The sequence below is a fragment of the Myotis davidii genome, unplaced genomic scaffold (genome assembly GCF_000327345.1).
Source record: "Myotis davidii unplaced genomic scaffold, ASM32734v1 scaffold436, whole genome shotgun sequence".
Taxonomy (NCBI): Eukaryota; Metazoa; Chordata; class Mammalia; order Chiroptera; family Vespertilionidae; genus Myotis; species Myotis davidii.
In genome coordinates this window covers 1,912,895-1,927,657 of record NW_006292604.1, presented here as the reverse complement: position 1 = coordinate 1,927,657, position 14,763 = coordinate 1,912,895, and the positions used below count along the sequence as shown (strand labels likewise).

The 14,763-nt window shown below is 44.3% G+C and overlaps 1 long non-coding RNA gene across 1 annotated transcript; it reads left to right on the top strand.

Moving 5' to 3' along the window:
- Window positions 1-938: 938 nt before the first annotated feature.
- On the top strand, window positions 939-13,850 carry LOC107183458. The gene is made up of 3 exons (XR_001514248.1): window positions 939-2,805; window positions 5,604-5,733; window positions 13,770-13,850. It is a non-coding gene; the product is annotated as an uncharacterized LOC107183458 (long non-coding RNA).
- Window positions 13,851-14,763: the final 913 nt, after the last annotated feature.

The window sequence follows — 14,763 nt, the reverse complement described above, 5'->3', positions numbered from 1 at the left end:
TCTCAGTAGTTTCATTGTCTTAGCTATCATTATTATCATTATTATTGCTATAATTGTTTAGTTCTTATTCTGTGCAGGTTCTGTGCTGAATGTTTCACACACACATATATTCAGTCTCACGAGGTGGGTACTAATATTATCTGAATTTTACAGAAGAGGAAACTGAGGCATAGAGAAGTGAAGAATTAGTCCAAGCCACCCAGGGGGGTTCGAGACAGGCTTGGACCTCCAGAACCCCTCTTCACTGTACCCGACTATCTTGCTACATTTTTCGTATTTTTTACTTCTAATGAGTCATCAAATGTACGAAATACTTGGGAACTGAGCCTGGAAGCAACAGTTAAATATTATGTCAGTATCACTCTGTCAGTGGTAACTCTTTAGGCTGCTTCTGATGGGGTTTAGTGACATTCAGGGGAAAAGAACTATTTGGGGAAGGAGAATTTAACTTAACTCTGCAACAGACACCCTTTTTCTTCCTCTGAAGAAATTTATTCTGGGGAACAAATTGGTCTGTTCAGGACTTGAAATGTCTTTTGTCACATCATATACATTTTGGTTCTCTGTCACGGCAGAACCGTGGCTCTGATGTTCTGAGCTCCCAGGGGGTGAATTCCCGAGGGGAACTGGGTGGTGGAGTATCTCTGTGGGTCTGTATATCTGCCCTGCTGTGCTCCTCTGGGAAGGCCAGAGACCTCCCCCTGAGCTCCTGCTGTGGATTTGTAAAAACTCATTGAGACTCACTGGTTCAGTGAGAAGTGAGGTTGAACTTTGGAAACAGATATATTTATTATTATATCTATGTCTTTGTCTACCCACAGAAAAAAAGATGAATACAATGTGGTTCCTGATATAATCTCAAATAAATATATCTAAACAGATGAATTACGGTGGTTGAGAGGAAGTAAATACTACTTCCAGCTCCGGAGGGGAAAGAGCTCCCAGAGAGGTGGTTGTGTGGTTGAGTCCAGATGAGCAGGGACTTTGTGAGTAAAGACATAGAGTGGTGGGATTATGCAGGCACCTCCAGAGACAAATCAGTTGGTTCTGCTGTAACAGAGGGCCCAGGCCAAAAGCAGAGCGTAAGACAGGAAAGGCGGCTGTGTCACAGGCCACGGGCGCGGACTGAGCTGGAAGCCATGGGAAGCCATGGGGGCTCTTTGGAGCTGGGAGTGCCAGGCCCAGAGCTCTGCTCTGAGAAGATGAGAAGGCACTGGTGACAGGCGGGCCATCATCTACAGGGCTGTTTGCAGTAGTCCCGATGCGCACTTCTGAGGGCAGAAAAGAATGGGAAGGCCTGGAAACATATAGAAGTCAAAAAGGGTAAAAACAGAATCCCCAGAACTAAGGAGCCAGAAGGAAAACAAGCATCTCAGTGTTGCACTGCCTTAAGCCCCTCAAAACATCAAGAATATGTTAACTGTCCCCCTAACATCTCATGCCTGTCTCTCATGCTCATGCTCTAGGCTTAGGAAAAATGTGGGCTCCATGTACCAGCCCCCTCTCCCTGTGGCCATGCTTTAATATTATGACCCTCACGACTGACAATTGAGCTCTGGTAAAGAATTACTCTCAAAAATCACATTATGTTTCAACAACCAGGGCAAATGCATCATCATGAGGGCAATGTTCTTTGCACTGAATAGAATAAGCTTGCCTTTTATTATTATTTTTTTGTGTCAGCAGTTCTAGTCTACAAAACCAAGAATGCATGGAAGAATCTCTTATTCTTAGGGAAATACACACACACACACACACACACACACACACACACACACCACTCTCAGATCTGTGAGTGAGCCTGAGGCAGGAAGCAGCCCAGTATCTGATGTGGAGGGAGTGTGCCTGGCCCACATGATGCACCATCACTGCACAGAACACAGACAGGCCTGGCTTTCATCAGGATAAGGAGAAAGCTCAGAGATAACTCACAGGGGAAGAAATCTCACTTTCTATCCATTCAGTAGAGAGTGATCACTAGAACAAACTAAAAAAGTAGACTGTGAGACTGTTCGCATTTCTCCCCTTTCTGTAACTTCTACAAATATTTTAAATCGCGCTGCGAACGACAGGCCGCACAGGCGCTGGGACGGCATTATCACCACCGAGCAGTCATCCCAGTGACTCTCCCTTGTTGTCTGGCCTGCTCTTCGGCCTCCGTTTAGTGGGAACCGGCCTGGAAGGCTGTTGGTTGGCTTGGTGCGTTTCAGAAATTGGCCTCACTCAGAGCAAGGAGGACTAGTGTTTCTCTTTGAGTGAGGTAACACTTGGGAGGGGTAGGAATTTGCCACCGGGATATGCTGTTGCAAATCCTGGTGGCTCTACAAGGACTATCTTCCCTACAAACGCCCTTCCCCTGCTGGACCTGGGACCTGGGACCTGGGCATACCTACCTGTTTAGAGGTACCTGCTTCCACCATCTGCAGGGAAGCAGGGGGGTTCTGCTAGTTTCCCTTATCCAGAGAGAAAGGGAATGGGAAGACTTGGGAAAGCGGCACTCAGCATTCAGGAGCACATTCAGAGCAGTTAATGTGCTTCTGGGCAAGCCACACAGCTTTGGCTTCCTCGTCTACAATGGGCACTTGGGAAATTGTCGTGAGGTTCAGTTTAGGCAGCAGGAAAGCACATAACCCCATGCCAAATGCAAAGTAAGGAACACAGACTTTTTCCTTCTTTGTGTATCAGTTTCCTCTCCATTAAACTGATTATGACCAACAAGACAACTATGACCTGCTTTATTGTCCCGATGGCATCCGAACAAGACTCTTTCCAGAGGCTCCTCTAGCACTGACGTTGAAAGGAGAGGTGAGGCGCAGCCACCCACTAGTCACTTCCTTTCTTTGGAAAGTGTCTTTGCTGCTGTTGCTGTTCTATAGATTAAGTTCTACAGCGAGGACAACAATTTCTGGCTATTAAACATCCAGGGAGGAAGTCTTGAATGTTGACAACCCTTAATATCTAGCTCCTATTCATTGATCCCGTTCATTGATCACATCTCCTCCTTTTGGATGAAAACAGCAAGCAGGCCAGCAAGGGGTCCTGCAATGGACTGACAGAGGGAGTTGCAGGACTTGATCACAAGAAGCAACCTAACCCTTTAGAATGGTAGGGAAGTGTCAGGTGTCCAGGCACCTCCTGATGTCACCGGAGAAACGACCATCATTCAGCAGCTCCTCTCTCCCTAGAGACTAGGAAGGTGACGGGACCCCCTCTTCACTGATCTGTCGAAAGAGGCATTGAAACAAGTAGCCCTCGTGAAGCGAGGCTGATCTTTTTGCTTTCATCCCCTTTGGGATCAGTACGGACCCTCAAGTGCTTTTAGTGTGTTACATGACACTTTCCATTTTCTCCACTATCTACATCCCACTGCTGACAGTGCATCTGCAGTGTTTTACTCAGAAATAGGACAGGACTATTGTGACTGAGGGAAGGTGGAAATTAATTTTCATTGGGGTGTTTTTTTTTCCCCCTCAGTGTTCATGGTTATCATAATATTTCTCTTGATCTAAAGTAGAATAACAAATGTTATCAAAGATTAACTTTTGAAAGTCTGAAATATGTGGACTGTGTCTATGGGGAAAGCATTCTAACAAATTAGTAAATACTTCAATACAAGGCTAAAATGAGTGTTCTGATATTCATACCTACATCAAAAATAAACTGCTGAATTCGTGGAATGTGAATAGCTAAATTGAATTTGATCTCAACATTATTTCATAAAAGAAAGTGTTTAGCTGTACACTGTTTTTTAATGAAAAATTTTAAAGTAGATTTAATTTATTTTGATGAGAGAAATGTCATCAGTAGATATTTAGAAGATAATTTTCCAAATTGTTTTACATGGCTCAGATGTCATTGAATTATGTCACATACAGTTGGGTTTTGAACTAGAAGAAAGCAATTATGGCTTATTTCCCTCCTGACCATTAACACACTGGCCCTTGGTAGGAAAAAAAAAACCACCAAACCTGTGTTGAGTAGAAAGGAACTACATCAATTGTGATTTATTTAAGTAGCCACATTTTATTGCAATATATTTTCAGTAGCTCATTCTATACAGAGTCAGATGTAGAAATAAGATAGTATATTTGTCCATTAGTACTTTATGCTTACATAAGAATACAATAAAATAAAGAGCGTTTTGTTTTTTATAAGAGTGTTTACTTACCATCTCTTCCAAGGGATGATGTTCTTTTATCGCTTTAGAAGAAATCATTTTAGGAGACTAAAGTGTTCCTTGTGGTGATATGGTTTGTGCTTTCTTTTATGTCTGTGAGCCATCTGGAAGCCACATTTGAGTGTTTAATGTCCATGCACTGCCCACAGTTTTGAACGCTTTTGAATCTCTTCATCCATGACCCAGGTCATTCACTCACAAAAAAACCACTAGGTTAACTGCTGCCTTCGTTTTCACTCACCTCTGCAAAATCCGCTCACCAGAATGATTGGGGAGACACCAGTAAGGGGCTTCCCGGGTTCTGTGAAATAGGTAAATAATCATAAAATCCTAAACATTGACTACAAACATAAATGTTAGAATATGCCAGTCTGTGACCCAGGCAGAACCAGCATTTTAAAGATCACTGTATCAGAACTGCTGGGGATGTTCAAAATCACTGCTTAAATGGTCATGTGGCTACTTCTAACTGCGTTTAAACATAAGCCCTCTGAACACAGTTATAGAGGAGATATGACAAGGTCATTACTAAACATTCAAAGCTGGAAGATTTTGTAAAGTGAAGCAGTAAATTCAAAGTTAAGCTTAAGTTCAAGCTTAGAAGGACTCAGTTCCCATGTTAGCACGGTGAGGTATATAAATATCTGGGCAGTTTTAGAGGCATAGCCACGGCCCTTGTTTGAATGTAATGAACCACAATGGGTTTTCAGAAGTCCCCTGGCTAGCAGTCCTCCACTTCATACTACCCTATATAATAAAAGGTTAATATGCAAATTGTCCCCTCCACTGGGAGTTTGACTGGGAGTTCAACCTGGAGTTTGACCAGGGGTGGGGCTGGCCAGCCAACTACCTACAGCCCCTCCCCTCGGCCAGCCAGGCCCCATCGGCCTGGGCTGGCTGGACTCCACCTGTGCACGTATTCGTGCACCAGGCCTCTAGTATAACATATAAAACCATATTGCATACTAGTTCTAGAATTAGAAGTCTCATTGCAAGGACAATGTACCTGGCAATAGACTATAAAATGGTGTTACCTCAACTACATTTTGGTTAAGCATCAGTTTGGGGGCCTTAATTCCTAATTTGAGAAGTACCAGGTGGGGAAGTACTTGGCAAAGGGAACAGGCACTGCAGATGCTATGACTGATAAGAACTCTCAGTCCCCGCTAAAAGAGAGGCTTATTTTCAGTTCACATCTGAATGTGTCCAAGTCCCTCCATTGTAGACCCGCCGTTCAGAAAGTGTGCAGAACGGTCAGGTTGATACTGCTGGTGCAGGCGAGGTGAGGAGCCTTTGCGCTCTCTCCCCTGGAGCAGGGAAGGGACCGTTGGGCTGCTCATGGGACTTGCTGGCCGCTCCTGTGCTCCGATGCATTCGTGGGGCACACGCAGACGGTAAGGTTGGCCTTGTGATTCCCTTCCTCCAGGGCACCTGGATGACGATGGACTGCCGCACGGGTTCTGCACAGTCACCTACTCCTCCACAGACAGATTTGAGGGGAACTTCGTTCACGGAGAAAAGAATGGACGTGGGAAATTCTTCTTCTTTGACGGCAGGTAGCACTATGGTTTTGTTTTATTTCGCTTGGGGGAGGGTCCAAATTACTTTTTTTGAAAGAGTGATATAAATGAAAGAACTTAAGTCGATGTTTGGGTAACAACTTAGAGTGATAAAAGTGAGCCCAACATGCATGCATGCACTGCTTTGGGGACCAGGGAAGTCACCCCATGGTTATGGAGAAGCCAGTGTAAGGCTTAGATGTCATCACTGCCTCCTAGTGGTGCTTGTCCAAGGGATACTCTGCAGTGCCGGGTTCGAGGGCTCCCATCTTGCACAAGTTGGTTAGGTGGCCACCCATTTCTTTGATAGATTTCACCTGCTCATTCGGGTAATGAGTCTCAAGGAAGTGACACAGTGGGCTCGTCTGTGTCGGGGGCAGGTTGGTGCAGTTCCAGCAGTGACTGACACGCTTTTTTCCAAGTGTACCACACACTCCATGCCTTAGCCCGCTCTCTCAGGCCTCAGGTTCCGGTTTCTTGCTATCCTGAAGGGAGATTCAGCCACCTCGTTGGTTCTGCAGCTGCACCCATTTCTCAGCATGTCCCCACTCCTCCTGGGATCGCTCAGGAAAATGGAGAGGAAGGCATAGGAGGTGTACAGCTCCGGCCTCATGGTGCTGTAAAAGCTTGTCTTGGGATAGCTGGTCTTTTTGTGAAATGCCTGGATGCTGACGTCAGCACCCGTATTTTCTGTGTTCTCTAGTTAGCAGCGATCCTTTCACTGTGCTCTCACCTCCTGCATGAGGACCCTGTGGGGCAGGAGCTGCTCACCCTCTGGTGAGGGCTGCAGTGACTGTAGGCCTTTCCTCTTTCAAGTGGAGATGGGGTTGCCGGGGCTCAGCCTTCCAGCGATGACTTTTAAACCATGTCAGCTTTAGAAACAAAGAGTGGCCACGTGGCTTTCCCAAGCATTCAGAGGAACGAGAGGCACAGAAGGGATGGGAATTGCAGAAATGGGTTTAGCCTACGCAGTCCTGGGGTGCCACAGGACGTGGCCCCACTCCCTCAGCTCCTGGCACTGCTGACAACCTGAAGCTCCTCACCCTGGCGGTTCCTCTGGGAAGGGAAATGTCCCGGCTGACCATTGACGGTGAGCACAGGGACTGCCATGTGACCCAGAATCCCTTTTCTGTAGATGGAGTAGGTGGCTTTTGAAGATATTAACAGTTCCTTGGGCTGTCAATTATCTGAATTAAGGAGGGGTGAGAAAAGCAATAAAAACCCATGATAGCGCTCTTGTAACATGTTATTTTAATTAGTCATTCCAACCTTCTCTTTCCCATTACCCCAGACCCCATACCCCACATCTTTTTTTTTTTTTTTTTTTAGCAGAGCTTTGCTTACAGACTGTGCCATTTTGAATGGTTGGATAGTTTGCTTGCTTGCTTTTGCTCTTCTTTGAGTACCTGGTGGCTACCTGAGTCCCGTGGAGGACTCTTTTAAGATTTGGTATCAGTGCTTTCTTCTCCCAGGACCCCTTCCCCTGCCAGAGGAACACATTTCCTGTTCCTCCTTTTCCTATTTCCATAGCAGTGTACTCACTGCTCTCCTCTGGAAAATGTCCTCTTTACCTCGTGCTGCAATTATTGTTTGATCCACTTAGCAAATGTAATTTATAGAAATGTCTTGTTTCCCCCACAGGACAGCAGTTTCCTTAAGGGCAGAATCTTGTCTGTTTCCTCTTCTGGGCTCCAAAGCACTTTCCCTTAATTTAATCTTTAAAAAAATTCTTGCTGAATGAGCGTGGGAGCTGACTGAAAGTAGAAGTCACCCAGAACACATACACACACAAACACTCACACTCACACACTCACTCGTGCTTTAAATCTGGTAGTTTGATAAGCAGAGTTGATTGACTCTAGGAAAACAGTCCATCAGGTTTGGTTGGTTGTTAGAGTTAGTTTGGTTGGAATTTGGGGTTGGTTACTGGATTGTTTCACAGACCTGATGCACAGAGTATTGATGGCCTAGACTGAGCTTCCAAACCAGTGTGCCCAGAATGAGCTGCATGTTAGTTAGTTCCAAAGTACTAGTCCCTCCGCCCTGGGGCCCTGAGTGGGCCCGAGACTCCCCAGCACCTCCCTTCCTTTGTTATGCTAATCACTTCCAGCTCTAAGCAGCTTCGCCCAGTCACCCCAGGTGTCACACAAATGCAGTAATTGACATGTATGTTGTGACATGACATGAAGCAACAGGCCAGCAACTATGGGTGGTACAGCAATAAATTCATTGACTTTTTTTTTTTGAGGCACCAACTCACTAGTTTTCATACCAACCACTCAAACCCCGGTAGACACTTCGCTCAGATAGCAGACTCAAGGGATGATGGTGTTAGTGAGGACCTTGAGAGCTTACCTTTGTTAGCTTTCCTCAGACAGATGGGGACTGATGCCTTGAGGGGAGGAGGTCAGTATCACTGCTTGTATGACATGTGATGAAACTGTGGTGACAGGTTCTCGTTACCTTTTTCTTAAACCCAATACTGATCCTGTTGTGAGACACCTGCAAAAGGGATTCGCTGTAAAAGGTGGTGAGAGCCTTATGCCTGAGTCTTTCTAAGCAGAGTGCAGGATTGGGTCATGGGGAAGTCGGCTGTTTCTGCATGAAGCAGCACCTTACTTTACATTGCTCTATTACTTTTTCTCCCTATTGCCACTCCTAACTTTTAGGGTCTGACGAGTTAGGTAAAATAAGGTGGGAATCCTACACCTTTCTGCCAGTCAGGAGGCTGTGGCTGGGAAAATTCCCTCATAAAGGATGAAATCAAAGTTTTGAAATAACAGGTGAGGAAACAAATTAGAGTTTTTAGAAATTGTTCTAACTTGTAGTGCTGGCTAATGTTCCCGTCAAAGGGTGTTTTTGGGTTGGTTTTTTTTAAATCACAAAGTGTAGAGACAGATTTAGATGGAGATCTCCTGATGGTATATAAAACCTGAACTCAGGTGTGTGGTTTTTTTAAAAACCAATTTATTGAGGTATGATTCACATGCAGAAAACTGTATGTATTTAATGTCTACAACTTGGTGAGTTTGGAGTTAAACATATGTCTATGAAACCATCACCATAATCTGTGCCATTAACTGGGTGTGTGATTTATGAGAAGGTTTCAGACATATGTGAATTTCTATCAAGAACATTCCAGAATCAGTTTTTCCCATAACACAGGTTATGATAAACCTAAATAAGGACTTTAAATATTCAGATCATCAGGAAAATGGCCCTGTTAAATTTTTTCACCAAGTTCCTAGATTAAAGCAGATTTTAATTTTTTCAATTGCATATGTGACAGATGTTTGGTAGAATAAAAAAACTTCAAGAAATACAGAAATATAAAAAGTAAATATGCTCTTTTTTTTTTACCCTCAGCCCCATGTCACAAAAGTCACCACTGTTGGCAGAAATTTTAAACATCTTAATTATTTTGTATTCAAGCATCTTTACCTTGTATTCAAGGTCAAATAAGGAAACAGCTATTTTTAAATCTCTAGATTGAGTTTAGGCAAAATGTATATTGCTTACCTTTTTACTACTGTCTCAGCTTTAGACTATTTGCTAGTTTTGAGATTTTTTTTTAAAGGATGAAGTCTTTTTTAACATATTTTTATTGATTTCAGAGATGAAGGGGGGGAGAGAGAGAGAAACATCCATGATGAGAGAGAATCATTGAGTGGCTGCCTCCTGCATGTCCCCCACTTGGGATGGTACCCAAAACTCAGGCATGTGGCCTGACTGGGAATCGAACCATGACCTCCTGGTTCATAGGTCGATGTTCAACCCCTGAGCCATGAGGGCCAAGGTAGTTTTGAGATTTTAATCAACAGTTAGTCTTTTCTTCTTTATGTGACAAAATGAGACCAGAAGAGCTATTATTACAACAGGTTTATGAAGTCAGAAACCTGAAGTCAGACCACACTTGTCCTTTGCCAGATACTTTATCCCGCAAATGAGGAATGAATTTGAAAATTGTCTTTTCAAGCAGCTATTATTTCCCCTTTTCCCCTCTTTTTAAAGGAAATAGGAAAATTGTGCTAAGACTACTTCCTGGGGAGCTCTTAACATCTGCTCGGGTCGTAGATTAAGCTGTCTCTGCAGTGAGGAGGAAGGGGCTTGGGCTTTGTCAGGGGCTCTGGAGGGATTTGCTGGACCACAATGGGATGTTATGAAATTGTTTACTAAGCAAATACACAAGTCTGTAATTTTCATACTAATCCTCAGTTCTGGATGCTTATTACAATGGATTTATTTTTCTCATCATTGTTCTCATTTTAGCCAAGATTATGGACACAAAGGCAATTTACAGGACTTCTCAAAACCCTAGGATGGAACAAGGAAGGGGTATTCCCACACAGCTAGGCTTTGGCTTGTGTAATATTAGGGAGCTGTGTGTTTTTTAGCCTGATTGTGAACCGGAGATGAGTTAATTCATTCCATCTTATTATTGTTATGTTATTGTTGCTTCTCCTTCCCTGCCAATTAGATTTCCAAGTATTATTTCTTGTTCCTGACATCACTGTCCTGTGCCCATCCTGTTCTGAAGTTGATTTGCTGCATTAATGTGTCTGGCTAAGAGGGCTCCTTGTAGTTTATCATTAGCCAGCTAACCTGAGTGAGGCTGCCCACTCCATGAGCCACTGAGAAAGGCTGATGGGTTCCAGGGACAGGTCCATGCTCTTGAGAACGTGCTTGGTCACATTTCAGAGAAACTGGAGTGGGAGTGGACTTCTGAAGTCATGTACTCCAGCCTCCCACACAAGGCAGAAAAAGTCCTTCTCCATCCCTGACAGTCATCCAGCTTTTGTTGGCACCAGACTCAACAAATACATTCATCTGTATTCTAATAAACAGTCTGATGAAGGCAAACATTTTTGTGATACACGAGAAGAAAAGGAGTGGAAGAGATGCATAACTTCGAATATCTGTCACTCACTCACTTGCCTTCCTAACAATCTGTGAAATTGGTTTTATAATCCAATTTCACATATGAAGAGCCTAAGGCATGTAGTGGTTAGCTAACTTGCCCAAGGTCCCCATTAGTAAGGGTTGGAGCTGAGAGTCAATCCAAGGTGAGCTCTGGTGCAGAGCCACCCACTTCTCATTACATCAGTACCAACCTCTAACTAGAGCAGGGACATTCCTCTGATCCTGATGGCCTCTCTTCCATGCTTCAACTTTAGTGGAGGTCGCTCATCAGTTATAATTTTTCAGAGGATCCTGGGATGAAGTCAGTGACATTCCTGAGGGGCAGGAACAACATGGTAGGAGCCTGGCAGTTTGATGGGAGGTTTCCCTGAGAACAGCTCAGAGGAGCCCTGTTCTAGAGAGCTGGCCTCTTCCTGGTTGATGAAATGGGGATAGTGACACCTACTGCTCTGAGCTGTTGTGAAGACTGGAGAGAAAACCTGCCAGGACCTTGTAGACAGAAGGACACCTGGTAGGCGCTCACCGGAAAGCATGGATTTCTTTCTTCTGTTACTGTGTATCTACATGTTCCCAGCTTTGTGGTGATATAATGGACACAGCACATGTAAGTTTAAGGTGTACAGTGTGATGATTTGATACACCCATATATTGAGAAACTAAAGGCCCGGTGCACAAAATTTGTGCACAGGAGGGTGAGGTCCTTCAGCCTGGCCTGCACCCTCTCGCAATCCAAGACCCCTTGGGGGATGTCTGACTGCTAGTTTACAGGTCTAAACCGGCAGTCAGACATCCCTCTTGCAATCCAGGATGCTGCATGCACCAGTGACCGTACTTTTCATACAGGTGAAAGGCATCTTGCTGTTGTATGGGCAGCTACAATTTTTTTGCCTTGATTATATAAAGTAGTACATAACATGATCCTTCTGAGGCAGTAGTACCATTTTCCCCATCTTACGGGTGGAAAAACTGAAGCAGAGAGAAGTTAAGTAATTGGCTTTGTCACACAGTTATGTCAGAATCAGGGCTGACCACAAAATGTAAGCCAGAGTCCATGCATGTCATCACTGCATCATCCTGTTTTTTCACTGTTGAGTAGCCTTGCCAGGTTTTAATTTTTAAATCTAAGAGACTATTCCCAATATATAGGATAGGGTCTCTAGGCCTGGCCGGTGATCAGGGCAATTGGGGGTGGGGGGCCGCTGGCACCTGCCTTGGCTGGTGGCCTGGCACTGCCCACTTGCCGGCCCCACCTCCACCTACCAGTCATTCTGCAGGTCATTTTGCCATTTGGTTGATTTGCATATTAGGGTTTTATATAGATAGATGATTACAACAGGGTTAGCTTGCACCTCCATCCCTTCACATAATTACCATCTTTATGTGTGTGGTGATAACATTTAAGACCTACTCTCTTAACAAGTTTCAAGTATTTAACACAGGATTGTGATTTATAATCACCATGCTGTACATTAGATCCCCAGAACTCACTCATCTTAGAGCTAGAAGTTTGTACCCCTTACCAACAGCTCCCCAATTTCCCCACCCCACAGCCCCTAGGGCAACCACCATTCCATTCTCTGTTTCTATGAGTGGGGCTTTTTTAGGTTCCACCTGTGAGGACATACAGTGCTTGTCTTTCTTTGTCTGACTTGTCTCACTTAGCATAATGCCCTCAAGGCATTCTTATCTTTTATCATTGTTGTTGTTACTATTATTATTAGTTGGTAGCAATGACTAGCAGAGTTTTCTTATGATTTGTTTTTTAAGAGCAAAACTGAATCGTCTCTTGAATATTTCACTGTCATCTTGAGCCTTTTTAAGAATCAGATCCTACGGACTCATAGCTCTTCCTTTGAAGACAATCAGCACAATGCATGATGGGAGCATGGTGGTGCTCCATTCAGCTGCTGCTCACACCCTGAAGGAGGCTGGAACTTCTGGTCAAAGGGGTCCCTGCAGATGGTTAGGGTTTTTGGGTTTGTTGTTGGCCTTCTTCTTCTTTACTTAGTTTTAAGTATTTTTTTGTTAGATGTAGATTTTTTTAAATTTTTCTTTATTGATTAAGGTATTACATATGTATCCTTATCCCCCTCTGCCTCCTCCCCCCCCACTCATGCCCTCACCCCCGTTGCCTGTGTCCATTGGTTAGGCTTATATGCATGCATACAAGTCCTTTGGTTGATCTCTCTCCCTTACCCGCACTCTCCCCTACCTTCCCTCTGAGATTTGAGCACCTGATTGATGCTTCTCTGTTTCTAGATATGTTTTTGTTCATCAGTTTATGTTGTTCATTATATTCCATAAATAAGTGAGATCATGTGATATTTCTTTCTCTGACTGGCTTATTTCGCCTAGCGTAATGCTCTCCAGTTCCATCCACGCTGTTGCAAATGGTAAGAATTCCTTCTTTTTTTTAACTGCAGTGTAGTAGTCCATTATATAGATGTACCACAGTTTTTTAATCCACTGATCTGCTGATGGGCACTTAGGCTGTTTCCAAATCTTAGCTGTGGTGAATTGTGCTGCTATGAACATAGGGGTGCATATATCCTTTCTGATTGCTGTTTCTAGTTTCTTGGGATATATTCCTAGAAGTGGGATCACTGGGTCAAATGGGAATTCCATTTTTAGTTTTTAAGAGGTCATATATACTGGCATGTAAAATAATTCCTAAAGCAATGTCTTTAAGAAGAATCACAGTTTAATTTGGTTATAGCTGGGAATTTAAAGTGGAATTATGATTCAATTTAAATTTCCCTCTTGGTTCTCTTATGGCTATACTGCCTGGGAAAGGAAGGGAACTCATTGGCGGAAGAGAACAGAGGTAATGCCTCATGTGGTAGAAAAACCATTTAGACCCCAGAACTACAGGGTGTCCCAAAAATGTATGCACACTTTAATTATAAAGGCAGTAGTTATTAAAATACATTTAATTTCAAAGTGTAATAGAAATCAGTTTATTAAAATGTGAATACATTTTTTGGGACACCCTGTATAAAGGGAAGGCCAACACTGTTAAGTGTTCTAAAACCACTTTTGTGTATTCAGATAGTAAAGAGAATTTTAAAATGAATGCAGTAATATTTGACTAGAATGCAAATGTGTCCGTCTAGGTAAAAGGGAAATGTTACCACACATTTTCTTCTGTGTCCTCGGGGATTTTAAAAGTTTGGTCACATATGTTTTACGGGAAGAAGCAAGGAAAGCACGGTTTGGAAGCTAAGATGCCTAGATGTGCAGGGGAGCCAGTACATAAACTGGAGTGAGCAAGGGTTCGAGAGCAGGCGTCAGCAAACGTATAGGGCGCAAACGTTAATATCTCAGGCTTCTCAGGCCACCGACAGTCTCTGTCGCAACATGAGAGCGGCCACAGAGGATCCGGGAAGGAATGTGCATGGCTGTGCTCCAGAAGAACTGTATTTACAAAAACAGGCGGCAGGCCATGGCTTGCCGACCGCCTCTGGAGGAGCAAAGAATTGGAAAGAAAGGTTAGCGCCTCCAGCACCCGGCTGAGGAGCTTTTATTTTATTTCCTGCAAGACGGAGGCTTTCAAAGCCGTGTCATTGTTAGTGCTCTGGAGGGCCCCGTGTGGAAACGTGCCCCTTTTGTCCTCAGATGGCGTCCCAGCCACCACCAATATTTGCCAAGGAAGTGAAGCTGTCTCCTCGGGCAGGTGCTGCAAGTCGTGCAGTGTAGCTCTGCTCCCCGCCCCCGCCCGCCAGTCCTCGAGAATTTGCATGTGGGCACCTCATGTCAGTTGGGCTGAGAGGAAATAGCCGTTTATTCTTGGTCTTCTGACACGAATAAGGATGGGCCTCATTGCAAGGGACAGGCGACTGAGTGTGGTGAGGGAGGGGTGTGTCTACGCCCACGTTATTGTTTAACTGAGCCCGAAGACCCAGGTCCCGCAGATTTGATCAGATACCTGGGAAATGCTGGCAGACTAGTTCGTCAGGGGCTAATTCTACCCGACATTCAATTCAGTTTTGAACCCTGTTAAGAATCCGGTCAATCTGGTTGCCAGGGTTAGCCATAAAAATCCAGCGTTCCCGCGCCTCTGAAAGGCGGCGGGGGCGGGGGCGGCGGCGGTGGCGGCGGCGGCTGGAA